At 40.3% G+C, this 14,312-nt stretch overlaps 1 protein-coding gene and 1 pseudogene across 1 annotated transcript in view; both read left to right on the forward strand.

The window, feature by feature from the left end:
* Positions 1 to 14,312, forward strand: part of M1AP (meiosis 1 associated protein) — a 119,381-nt gene that overhangs the window by 44,942 nt on the left and 60,127 nt on the right. The window lies entirely within an intron of this gene.
* LOC142454503 (ferritin heavy chain pseudogene) lies at positions 5,522 to 6,055 on the forward strand (annotated as a pseudogene).

Here is a 14,312-nt window from a genome sequence, read left to right on the forward strand (position 1 = left end):
ATGTTGCCTTTTGGGTTTCCCATAGTTAATTGTTCTGATGAGTAGTACACTCCTCCGTAATGTTAAGATTCATTTTATAGGCCTGTGTATTGTTCAGCTGCCCAGTGATCCCTGAAGGTGAGTTCAGTTTCAAGTCTGAAGAATGTATAAGTGGTCTATCAAGCCAGTAAGGCTGTTTTCTATTGTGAATTTTGTTCTACATTTTTTCTCCCATTCTTTCCAGGACCTTCTATGGTCCTGATCAGAGCAGTCAGTAATTGTAGCCAGGCATCATCCAGTTCTGATAGCAGGGTAATGGAGGTTGTTTCATGTGGTCCATTAGCTCTTTGTGCTTGTTATTTCCTTGAGGCTTTGATTTTCTTCACTCTTCTTTGCTCAGGGTGAGGAGACCAATAATTGCATCTTATGTGGCCACTCACTAGCTTTTAAGACCCCTAACTGTTACACACCATAGTAAGATGTAGAACGTTGTCTTGGTGAACAATATGATGCCAATTGACTTAGCAGTCCCCTGAGACTATAGTCCTATGCTCTCAAGCCCAGTGACTCATTCCTTCAAGGTATTTGGTTATATCTAAGAAGTTTTCATCACTTTGCCCTCTGTTTACTCTACTGTATACATGGATGTGTTTACGGCACGTACAAAAACATGTACACTTATACAAATACTCTCTGCCAAACCTATATATACTTGTAAGTGTGGTCCTCTTTGCCCACCCACACCACTTCAGCTTACATGTCTGCCTATGTGTCCACTCATAGATTATTCTTTGCTACCACAGGATTATGTATGTAATAGTATTTACCTTTTTTGATATCTTAATTAATGTTCTCTATTTTACCTCTCTAGGTTCTAATATCCATTGCAATGACTACCCAAAATACACAGACAAAATGCTTGATTCAAGGGTTTATTAAGGAAGTTGACAAGTTGTAATGCCAGTGAGAAATGGTCAGGGTTGACCAGGATATGTACAGTTATTTATCAGGATATATTGCAAAATTCTTTTAGGTCTGCTAATAACCGCTCAAAGGGCATGCCTCTTTACTATCAGCCTCAAGCTGAAGGCATTCAGTTCAAGCACTGTGCGTCAGCAAACCCAGCTCTCTGAATTAAATGCTCAGAGGCACCGCACACTCCAGTAAGTCTAAGCCCAAAGACACTCACCTCCACCTCCATTGTCAGCAAGCCCAACTTCCCCAATTAAATGTCCAGAAGAACTCACTACACAAGCCAGACTCCTGCATCAACGCACTCAGCTTTACTTGTTCTGTGGGTTGGGAAGCTCACCACTCTGTTCTGTGCACTGGTTCTGCTGCTGCTACTTTCATATTATAGGTGTCTTCTGGATCTAGAAGGTTCATTGTGCAGGGATCTCGAATTCAGAGGACACACTCCATTCCTGGCTTTTGCTGGTAATGAGATCCTCACTTCTGCTTTTCAGAGGGCTATTTTGTACACAACAAGGATGACATTACAAAGAATCATGTTTGCAATGGCTCATAGGTGAATCCATCAGTATCTTTCCCATCTTCTTACCAGACCCATGCAGAAAAGGTCATTTGGTGACTGTTAAAGACTTTGGCTACATGGGAGAGGGGGAGGGAGGGGGAAAGGTATTGGTGTTAACAAAACCAGGGACAAGGGAACAACAAGTGATCCAAATTGGTGGTGAGAAGGGCGTGGGAGGCCTGGTAGGGCATGATCAAGGGTAATGTAACCAAGAGGAATTGCTGAAACCCTGGTGAGGACTGAACATGATAGTGGGACAGGAGGAAAGCCAAAGGAAATACAGAAAAGAGCTGGGAGGCAAAGGGCATTTATAGAGGTCTAGATAAAGACATGTACATATGCAAATATATTTATATATGAGGATGGAGAAATAGATCTATGTACATATATTTATAGGTATAGAAGTATTAAGGTAGTAGATGGACATTGGACCTCCACTCAAGTACTCCCTCAATGCAAGAACACTTTGTTCTATTAAACTGGCATTCCATGATGCTCACCTTCCTGACAATCGCTGAAGACAAAGTGGGTGAATAAGCAAATGTGGTGAAGAAAGCTGATGGTGCCCGACTATCAAGAGCTATAGCATCTGGGGTCTTAAAGGCTTGAAGGTAAAAAAGCGGCCATCTAGCTCAGAAGCAACAAAGCCCACATGGAAGAAGCACACCAGCCTGTGTGAACACAAGGTGCCAAAGGGATTAGTTATCAGGCATCAAAGAACAAAAAATCATATCATTGTGTGCTCACCTCCGTGATACAATCGCTGAAGACAAATGGGTACATAAGCAAATGTGGTGAAGAAAGCTGATGATGCCAAGCTATCAAAAGATATAATGTCTGGGGTCTTAAAGGCTTGAAGGTAAACAAGTGGCCATCTAGCTCAGAAGCAACAAAGCCCACATGGAAGAAACACACCAGCTTGTGCGATCACATGGTGTCAAAGGGATCAGGTATCAGGCATCATCAGAACAAAATAATCTTAGCATAGTTAATAGGCGGGGAGGAGTAAGGAGTGGAGACCCAAAGCCCATTTGTAAGCTACTGGTCATCACCTTACAGAAGGGTTTGGGGAGGAGACGAGCCACTCATGGTGTGATGTAGCAATGATGAAAAATACAACTTTCCTCTAGTTCCTAAATGCTTCCTCCCCTCCCCCCCCCACTATCATGATCCCAATTTTACTTTGCAAGTCTTGCTAGACCAGAGGATGTACACTGGTACAGATAGGAACTGGAAATACAGAATCCATGGCGGATGATCCTTTCAGGACCAGTGGTGAGAATGGCCATACTGGGAGGGTAGAGGGAGGGTTGGTTAAAGGGGGAACCGATTACAAGGATCTACATGTGACCTCCTTCCTGGGGGACAGACAACAGAAAAGTGGGTGAAGGGAGACGTCAGACAGGGAAAGATATGACAAAATAATAATTTATATATTATCAAGTGTTCATGAGGGAGGGGGAAAAATGAGGAGCTGATGCCAGGGGCTTAGGTGGAGAGCAAATGTTTTGAGAATGATGAGAGCAATGAATGTACAAATGTGCTTTACACAATTGTTTATGTATGGATTGTGATAAGAGTTGTATCAGCCCCTAATAAAATGATTTTTTAAAAAACTTTGGCAAGAAGGGTTACATTAAATAATTCACCACCCCTGCACCATTGTTTGATATATACATAATGTTTTAATGGGATCGTGACAGACATATTCTGAAACTTTCTTTGCCCGTATGTGTTGGACAACTAGCTATCTATGTTAATATTAATAGATCTGCCTTTTTAAAAAAGGTTATAGTTTTTTTTCCCCAGAGTCTCAATCATTCTTTTTTTTTAAATTTTTTTTAATTTTAACAATTTATTGCGGCTGATACAATTCTTTTCACAGTTCATACATATACATACATCAATTGTATAAAGCACATCTGTACAGTCTTTGCCCTAATCATTTTTTTCTCTTTTCTTCTTTTACATTTTATTAGGGACTCAAACAACTCTTACCACAATCCATACATATACATACATCAGTTGTATAAAGCACATCCATACATTCCCTGCCCCAATCATTCTCAAGGCATTTGATCTCCACTTAAGCCCCTTGCATCAGGTCCTCTTTTTTCCCCCCCTCCCTCCCCATTCCCCCCTCCCTCATATGCCCTTGGTAATTTATACATCATTATTTTGTCATATCTTGCCCTATCTGGAGTCTCCCTTGCCCCCTTCTCTGCTGTCCCTCTCCCGAGGTTATAGGTTTTTAACTGTATGGTTCCAGCATAATTTATTCATCTGCTCCCTTACAGATGAACAATTTGGTTTATCCCAGTTTTTTCTACTACAATCCACTCTGTATGACTAGACTACTTATATGCAGAGCTGGCTTCATGAATTTACCACTAGAGCACTTATTCAGACCCAAGCATTCAGAAAGGCCTTAGGATTTAATGCTCTTCAATCACTATCTGGAAACTCTTCATTTTTTCCTTAAATTTATGTTTTGTAAGTGACTTTTGATGGAACAATGTGTGTGCATCAAGAACTTAGAGCCTTGATCTAAAGGGCCCATGATTTGTGCTGAGTCTTCCTGCCTCTTTCCCACCTCTACAGAATGGTTCTGCTTTGCTTGCTCCCCAACTCTGGTGTCCCAGCCTGCCCAGCTCAGCCATACTGACACCCAATATTTCCAGTAGGGCCTAGGTGTCAGTGCGTTTTGTGCCTCAACTCATTGAGTGAGTTACACAACAGGTCCCAAAGCAAAGCAATTGTAAGAGATCTGCACTTGCTGGAGAATATATTACTGTTTAGTGGAGTGTTACTTTAAATAGTAGATTAGAAAAACACGCTAACAGGTCAAGAAAGAAACTATAAAAGAAAAAGAAGTGTTTTATATTTTAGTATTTTATTTTATTTTTTAAACAATTTATTAGGGACTCATACAACTCTTATCACAGTCCATACATATACATACATCAATTGTATAAAGCACATCTGTACAGTCCCTGCCCTAATCATTTTTTTCTCCTCTTTTCTTTTTTTACATTTTATTAGGGACTCATAGAACTCTTATCACAATCCATACATATACATACATCAATTGTATAAAGCACATCAATACATTCCCTGCCCCAATCATTCTCAAAGCATTTGCTCTCCACTTAAGCCCTTTGCATCAGGTCCTCTTTTTTTTTTTCCCTCCCTCCCCTCTCCCCCCTCCCTCATGTGCCCTTGGTAATTTATACATCATTATTTTGTCATATCTTGCCCTATCCAGAGTCTCCCCTCCCCCCTATTTTAGTATTTTAATGGTGCTTTTCCCCTGCTTTTTAAACAAAGGACCCCACATTTTCATTTTGTACTGGGCCCTTTACAAATTATATAGTCATTCCTGTGTGTGTGTGTGTGTGTGTGTGTGTGTGTGTGTGTAATTGTACCCTTGTGCCAATAATTTCTGTAGAATAAATTCCCCCCAATTTTGATGCTTATTAACAAATAGCCCTGAAAAGAGATTACCAATGTACACCAATAGTTAATAAGAATTCCCTTCTAGAAACATTGCCTTTTTGGTAATCTTTACGAATTCAATGAAGAAAAAAATAATGTTGTGTTTGAAATTAAGCTTTTATCCTGGAATCACTCCCTGGGATTACTGCTGAGGGAAACTAAAGTAAGCCCGTATAGTGGTCTTTCCCCTTGTTTCCTTTGCTCGATTTACTTGAATGACATTTTTCTTTACACATACACTCCAAAAAGTATTTATGCCTACTGCAGACAAAGTTTTGAATGCTGATAACCACAAATAAATATATTTAAATTACACACAATCCTGCTACCCATACATCCTGGAAGAGGAAATATTCAAACTGGTTATTAAAAGATAGTAGGAGACGTTCTTCGCAGAGCTGCTGTGGTCTCGGGCTTCAACAGTGCTTAAACGGAACCCGGCGCTCGCCAGCCTCTCCCCCCACCCTCCCTGCCAACTGCACTCTCAACGACCACAGGCCTCCACCTGCCTCCATGACCACGTCTCCCTCACAGGTGCGCCAGAACTGCAACCAGGACTCGTAGGCCGCCATCAACCGCCAGATCAACCTGGAGCCCTACACCTTCTACGTCTACCTGTCCATGGCTTACTACTTCGACCGGGATGACGTGGCTCTGAAGAACTTTGCCAAATACTTTCTGCACCAGTCTCACGAGGAGAGAGAGCCCGCCAAGAAACGGATGAAGCTGCAGAACCAACGAGGGGGCTGGATCTTCCTCCAGGATATCAAGACACCAGACCGTGATGACTGGAAGAGCTGGCTCAAGGCCATGGAATGTGCGCTGCACCTGTAGAAGAACGTCAACCAGTCCCTGCTGGAGCTGCACCAACTGGCCACGGACAAGAACGATCCCCATCTCTGTGACTTCACCGAGACACAGTACCTGGATGAGCAGGTGAAATCCATCTAACAGCTGGGTGACTATGTCACCAACCTGCACATGATGGGGGCCCCAGATTCCGGCCTGGCCGAGTATCTCTTCAACAAGCATACCTTGGGAGACTGATGGAGAGAGCTAAGAGGCAGCCTGGCCTTCCCCAAGTCACCAAGGCAGCGCATGCATGTTGGGTAGACCTGTCCCTTTTCTAGAAATTGTACCCAAGCATCCATTTCCGCTCTTCCATTTGTACCTTTCCTTCAGATAAAGTCTAAAGTCATTTGATACCCAGCTGTTGTCTCAGAGATCTTGGCGGGGAGGAGCCCGGGAGCTGCCCCAGGCCCAGGTGGTCAAATTTGTTAAGCGCCCCAGTTCCACTGCAAAATTCCACTTAATAAAATGGAGCTTGCGCAAAAAAACCCAAAAAGATAGTAGGAAGTAGTCATGCAGAAGCAAACGGACATTCACAAAAATCTCAGCAACTGAGAAGATAGACTTCTGTTTCAGAAATGTTCTCATGGTTCTCTATGATTGGAGACTGTCAGGCAGCAACAGCAATGCGGCTAGAAAAACAAGCAAGGGCTAGATGAAGAAAGTACTATAGGTCTCATGCTAAGATTTCTGGATTTTATTCTACAACAGTGGGAAAAAAGCAAAGTCTATCATAGTCAAAGGTTAAGTAGTCACTCAGTGGAGTTTTGAACTGGTTCTAATTCACCCAAGACAATTTATTTGCTCTCCAGCAGTCTTTTTTGGCTATATTGGCCACTTCTAAGAATGTGCTCAGCATGTCTTAAGCTGAAAGAACTCAAGAAAAAAGTTCAAACCTCAAGTTGTAGTATTGGTAGATTCCATAGACAAAATATTGAATGATGCAGAAGCATCAAAAGAAGATAGAGAGAATACACAGAGTCACTATACCAAAAAGAACTAGTTGACAGTGTGCCATTTCAGGACGGAGCACATGAGCAAGAACCAATGGTGCTGAAGGAAGAAGTTCAAGCTGCACTGAAAGCATTAGTCAGAAACAAAGATCCAGCAATTTATGAAATACCAACAGAAATGTTTCAGCAAGCTGATAATGCACTAGAAGCACTCACTCATCTGTCAGGAAATTTGGAAGACAGATATTAGGCCAACTGACTGGAAGAAATACATATTTGTATGCATTCCATGGAAAGGTGATGCAACAGAATGGGCAAACTATAGAACAATACCATTGATATGACATACAAGTAAATTTTTGCTGAAGATCATCCAATGGTTATACCAGTACCTTGAGAGGGAGCTGCCAGAGGTTCAGGCTTAATTTAGAAGAGGACATGAAACAAGTGATATCATTGCCAATGTCAATGACTGTGCCAAAGCATTCAACTGTGTGAATCATAAACTATGAATAATAAAGTAAAAGCTGAACCAAAAATATCAAAAGGTAGCTCAAGAAGACAAAGTAAAACATTAAAATGAAGTGGACAAAACCAGAGTTAGAAAATCAAAAGGAAAGAACATGCTCAGCATATTTCAAGCTAAAAGGACTGATTCAAACCATGTGGGCTTTGTTGCTTCTGAGCTAGATGGCCACTTGTTTATCATCAAGCCTTTAAGACCCCAGACACTATATCTTTTGATAGCTGGACACCATCACCTTTCTTCACATTTGCTTATGCACCCATTTTGTCTTCAACAATTGTGCTGGAAAGGTGAGCATAACAGAATGCCAGATTATTAGAACAAAGTGTTCTTGTGTTGAGGGAGTACGTGAGTAGAGGCTATGAGCAAAATTTTTAATGACACAGGAAACATTCAAAGAAGATGGAAGAAATGCACAACATCAATGAATAAAAAGAATTGGTTAATACCATTTGTTTTAAGAACCACCATATGATCAAGAACGAATGGTACTGTTTCATGCTGTTGTTCATAGAGTCACTATCAGTCAGAACTAACTTTGTAATGCCTAACAATAACAATATACCTGTGAAAAGATCCCTGGTGGCTCAGTGAGTGAAGCATTGGGATACTAACCAGAATGTCGATGGTTCAAACCCATCAACCACCTCATGAAAGAAAAATAAGGTTATCTGTTCCCATAAAGAATCCTAAAGAGCAGTTCAACTCTAGTCTATAGAGTCACTGTGAGTTGGAATTTACTTAAGGGCCATGAGTTTAATATACTTGTGGACATAATCCTGTTTGGTTATAATGTTATGTTAATGTTTGGTTATGTTAATGGAGCCTTTATTAATGGAATACGTTCCTAAACTTAATCATTTCTGAGTTGTAAACAGACTAGACACAGAAGGATATACAAATGTAGGAGGCAAGGTGGAGCTTGGAATTGATGCTCCATCAAGGAAGGAATCAAGGAATGTCCAGGCTACAGATGTTAAAGGAGACAAAGCCTTTCTCAGCCTTCCCTTATAGCTGTCCCCTAAGTGTGGACTCTGGCCTCTTGAACTGTCTGAAATAAGTGTATTTTCTTGAAAAAAGAAGAAGAAATAATAGTTGTATTGAAGGAAGAGGTCCAAGCTGCACTGAAGGCATTAGCAAAAAAACAAGAAGGCTCCAGGAATTGACAATATCAATTAAAATGTTTTGAGATGTTGATGATACACTGGAAACATTCATTTGTGTATGCTAAGAAATTTGGAAGATGGCTTGCTACCTGGCCAAATGACTGGAAGAGATCAATATTGTCCCCATTCAAAAGAAAGGTGAGGATGGGAGGACGATCTGGCTGTGATATTTCTCACCCCATTGATCACCAGGGTTGATTCAGCTGATCTGGATGGCTAGGCGGTGACCCCTTCCTCTCCCACCACTCCTGTGCATCCCCCAAAGCTTCGCACTTGGTTGAAGAGGACAAACTTCCCCAATAGAAGAAGGACCATCCTTCGGTCAAGGGTATACAAGTAGCTGCACTCCCCTGCTAGAACCTCCAAACAAGACTCAAGGTCAACATAAAGGTGATCTAACAGAATGTGGAAATTTAAAATATATATCATTAATATCACATGCAAGCATAATTTTGCTGAAAATAAGTTTAAAATGATTGCAGCACTATGTACATCAACAGGGAGATGCCAGAAACTCAAGCAACATTCAGAAGACATGAATAAAGGATGTCAGATGGATCTTGGTTGAAAACAGGGAATGTCATGTTCACTGCATTTTGTTGATTGTAAAAGCATTTGTATGGATAATAATAAATTGTGGATAACATTAAGAAGAATGGGAGTTCCATAACACTTAATTGTGCTCATTCAGAACCTATAAACAGGCCAAGAGGCAGTCACTTGAACAAAACAAAGGAATACTACATGGTTTAAGATCAGGAAAGATGGCGTGTAATATGTAAATATTTTATCAAAGCTACTTTAAAAAAAAGAAAGAAAGAAACTACAGCAAGGGGAGCAAAGCAATGAAGTCCGAGGGAAATACCAAAAATAGAATGTGTGGTCAGGGTGTGGCACTCCATCAGACTTGACCAGAAAACACTCGTAAAGGTCAACAAAAAGACTTTGAACTATTTATAGGCTTTTCTTTTTTTTTGGATCATTTTGTTGTTGTTTTCTTTTCTTTTGTCACTTTGTCTTGCTCTGTATTTTTTGCATATTATTATATTTGCAGGTCTATCTAGATAAGATAGACTGGATAAACAATTGGGAGGAGAAAACAATGGGACTGATGGTTCTGGGGGGGACATGGGAGATGGGGAGGTGGGGAAAAGGAAGTGGTGTTAACCAACCCAGGGACAAGGAAGCAAAAAGTGACCAAAAATCAGTGGGGAGGAGGGTGTAAGAGTCCTGGTAGGGCTTCATCAAGGGCAATGTAACTGAGAGGAATTACTGAAACCTAAAGGAAGGCTGAGCATGATAGTGGGACATGAGGAAAGTAAAAGGAAATAGAGGAAAGAACTAAGAGGCAAAGGGTATTTATAGAGGTCTAAATACAGACATATACATATGTAAATATATTTATATATGATGATGGGGAAATAGATATATGTGTTTATATTTATAGGTTTAGTATTAAGGTAGCAGATGGACATTGGGACTCACTCAAGTATTCCCTCAATGCAAGAACACTTTGTTCTATTAAACTGGCATTCCTTGATGCTCACCTTCCCAACACTATCGCTGAAGACAAATGGGAGCATAAGCAAATGTAGTGAAGAAAGCTGATGGTGCCTGGCTATCAAAAGATATAGTGTCTGGGGTCTTAAAGGCTTGAAAGTAAACAAGCAGCTATCTAGATGAGAAGCAACAAAGCCCACATGGAAGAAGCACACCAGCCTGTGTGATCATGAGGTGTCGATGGGATCAGGTATTAGGCATCAAAGACCCAGAACCAAAAATCATATTGATGTGAATGAGGGGGCAGAGTGGAGACCCAAAGCCCATCTGTAGGCCATTGGACACCCCCTTACAGAAGGGTCACAAGGACAAGATGAGCCAGTCAGGGTTCAGTATAGCACCGATGAAACATACAACTTTCCTCTAGTTCTTTAATGTTTCCTCCCCACCATTATCATGATTCCAATTCTACCTTACAAATCTGGCTAGAACAGAGCATGTACATGGGTACAGATAAGAGCTGGAAACACAGGGAATCCAGGACAGATAATCCCCTCAGCACCAATAATGAGAGTAGTGATACCAGGAGGGGAAGGAAGAAGGTGGGGGAGAAAAGAGGGACCTGATCACAATGGTCTACCTATAACCCCCTCCCAGGAGGATGGACAGCAGAAAAGTGGGTGAAGGGAGACATCAGCCAGTGTAAGACATGAAAAAAAAATAATTTATAAATTATCAAGGGTTCATGATGGAGAAAGGAGGAAAAATGAGAAGCTGATACCAAGGGCTCAAGTAGAAAGAAAGTGTTTTGAAAATGATGATGGCAACAAATGTACAAATGTGCTTGACTGGATGGATGGATGGATGGATGGATGGATGGATGGATGGATGGATGGATGGATGGATGGATTGTGATAAGAGTTGTGAAATCCTCCAATAAAATGATTAAAAAGAAGAAGAAAAGAAAGAAAAAGAAACTAGACTTGACCTAGAATTAAAATGGATGAAGGATAAAGATTTTTTGCTTAAAGGGCATTAAGATTTTTTCAATGGTGGTGGAAAATTTTGCTGAAGGATGTCAATAATGGTTGTACAACAGGAAGAGTATAATCAATGGCACTGAATTATACATGAAGAAGTTGTTGAATTAGAGAATGTTTTGTGGTGTATATTTTTGCCACAATCGGAAAAAAATAATTACATGAATAACAGTACAAGGAAGAAGCAAATGTTCTAAAATTGACTGTGGTAACGACTGTACAACTCTTGATATGTTTAAACTACCGGATCATGTGATATATAAATGAAGTGCTAAAAGAAACTGTTAAAAAGTAACATTTTAAAATATCAGGAAAGATGTGTGTCGGAGTTGTATCCTTTACCCTACTTACTCAATCTGCATGCCCAGCAAATAATCTGAGAAACTGGACTTTTGAAGAATATAGTATCAGGATTGAAGGAAGGTGTGTTCATAACCTAGGAAAAGATGACAAAACCTAGCTTGCTGAAAGTGAAGAGGATTTGAGGCACTTACTAATGACAATCAAAGAATACAACGTTCAATATGGATTAGAACTTAATGTATAGAAAACAAAAATCTTTATACTTAGACCAATAGAATCATGATAAACAGAAAAAAAGTTGAACTTGTCAAGAATTTCATTTTACTTGGATTTTATATCAACATTCATGGAAGCAATAGTTAAGAAATCAAATTATTAACCGAAAGCAAATGATGAATTACATTGAACAAGCCTACTGAGCAAAACCTCTTTAAAGTGCTAAAGACTAAAGATGTCACTTTGAAGACTAAAATACACCTGACCCAAGTCATAGTATTGTCAGTAGTCTCATATGCAGGTGAATTCTGGACAAGGAATAAGGAAGACTGCATAAGGAGTTATGCATTTGAAAGGATGGTGTTGGGAAAAAATATTGACATATCCTGGGCTGCCCAAAGAACAAACAAACCTGTCTCATAAGAAGTATAACCAGAATGCTCCTTAGAAGCAAGGATGGTGAAATTTCATCTCATATACTTTGTATACATTATCAGGAAAGCCCAATTCCTGATAAAGGATATCATGCTTGGTAGAGGGTCAGATGAACCCCTCAGGACCAACGGTGAGAGTGGCAATACTGGGAGGGGAGGGGGGTTACAAAGGGGGAACTGATCACGGGGATCTACATATAACCTCCTCTGTGGGGGATGGGCAACAGAAAAGTGGGTGAAGGGAGATGCCGGGCAGTGTAAGATAAGATAAAATAATAATTTATAAATTATTAAGGGTTCATTAGGGAGGGGGGGGAGCAGGGAAGGAGGGGGAGGGGGAAAAAGGAAAATGAGCTGATTCCAGAAACCCAAGCGGAAGGCGAATTTTGAGAATGATGAGGGCAACGAATGTATAAGGGTGCTTTACACAATTGATTTATGTATGGATTGTGATAAGAGTTGTATGGGCCCCAATAAAATGATTTAAAAAGGAAAAAGAGGACAACCCTCAACATGATAACTTGACACTGTGGTTTCACCACTGGGCTCAAGTTTAACCATGACTGTGAGGATAGCACAGGATTGGGAGGCGTTTCATTATTTTGTACTTCCAGTCGCTATGAGTTGGTACTGACCCAATGGCTCCTCGCCAGAAGGAAGCAGCCAATGTGATCAATGCCGTGTGGCATCCAGCAGTCTGAACTCTTAGAGTATGTAAGTCTTTCAGCCAGTTGCAAATCAACCTAACGATGCTGTCAGACAGTCTACATTTCTCAGCCTTGCACACAAGCGTATCAGGTTTCCTTCCTAAGTGCTTGCAAAACATCTAGTTAATGTTTCCTCCTAGGCTTTGCCAGGGATCGATATCAAGCTCTTTTGAAAAGGTATTATATCCATATGTGTTCTAAAGAAACAGTGGATGCTAACAACCCAAACATTGAAAACAAAGATGTATTGTTTCCTAAAAGATTCCAGGAGGACAGGGAGAAAGTGAGAATCCGATGTGCCTAGATGTGATTGTCAGACTCCAGATATTGATTTTTCCCTGTGTAATGACTTAGAAAATAGACCAGAAAATGCAGCTGTTCATTGGGTTGCCTTTGATAATTGTATTAAAGTCACTTTCCTATAGTGTTAAGACTAAATTAGAGCCACTTTGTAACTTATTATCTAAAGATCTTTTAGCACAGAGACATTTGATTATTTCATTAAAAGAAGCCATATTCTCAGGGGGAAAATGTTTTTAAGTATTAAAGCATTTCATAGAGTTCAGCAAGAAATCTAAAGTGATTTGAAAATTAGGATTTTCTGTTTAACTTCCTTACTAACTTTTCTGGAAATACCAGAACATTCATGTATTCAAAGTATACAGTTTGATGGGTTTTGATCATTCCATGTACCCACAAATCACCACCATGAGCAAGATTCAGAACATTTCCATTATCCCCAAGAGAGTCCTCTTGCCCCTTTACACTCCTTCATTCCCTCCCTCCTTGCTGTAGACCACTGATAGGCTGTCTGTAGATTTCTTTGCATTTTATATAAATTGATCATGTGATATATATGGTTGATTGTGTCTGCCTTCTATCATTCAGATTTTGAGATTCATCCATGCTGTGTGTATGAGTTATTAGTTTCTTTGTATTGCTAAATAGTATTTCAATGTGTCAACATGCCACAGGTTGCTTAACTGTCGATGGACATTTGGATTGCTTCTCATTTTTTCACTTTAGTGAAAGAAGCTGCTACAAATAGCCATTTGCAAATCTCTGTGTGGATATACTCACTTATTTTCATTTTCCTTGAAGTTTACTGTTTTTAGGATTCATCTTTTTTCCAGCCACTTTCTGCCCATTTATGTATTTATACTTAGAGTGTAGCTTTTGTGGACATCATATAATTGTGTCTTGCTTTTTACCATTCTAATAACCTCTGCCCTTTGTTTGGAATGTATTCCATTTATATTTACAATAATTATTGATATTATTAGATTTAGGCATGCCATTTTTTTTGTTTGGTCCTACTATTTTTGTTCATCTTTCCTCCACTTTCACACTTTATTTTAGAATAGTTATTCCCCTCATAGAGGGGCTTAGGAGAGGAGATGGGTTAATTAGGGTGTGAGGTAGTATCGATGAAGAACACAGCTTTCCCCCAGATCCTGGATGCTTCCTCCCCCCAACTACCATGATCCGAATTCTACCTTGCAGGGCTGGATAGGACAGAGGCTGTACACTGGTACATAGGAGGGTTGGAGATACAGGGAATCCGGGGTGGATGATACCTCCAGGACCAAGGGCGTGAGGGACGATGCTGG

Source organism: Tenrec ecaudatus, chromosome 8, assembly GCF_050624435.1.
Source record: "Tenrec ecaudatus isolate mTenEca1 chromosome 8, mTenEca1.hap1, whole genome shotgun sequence".
NCBI lineage: Eukaryota > Metazoa > Chordata > Mammalia > Afrosoricida > Tenrecidae > Tenrec > Tenrec ecaudatus.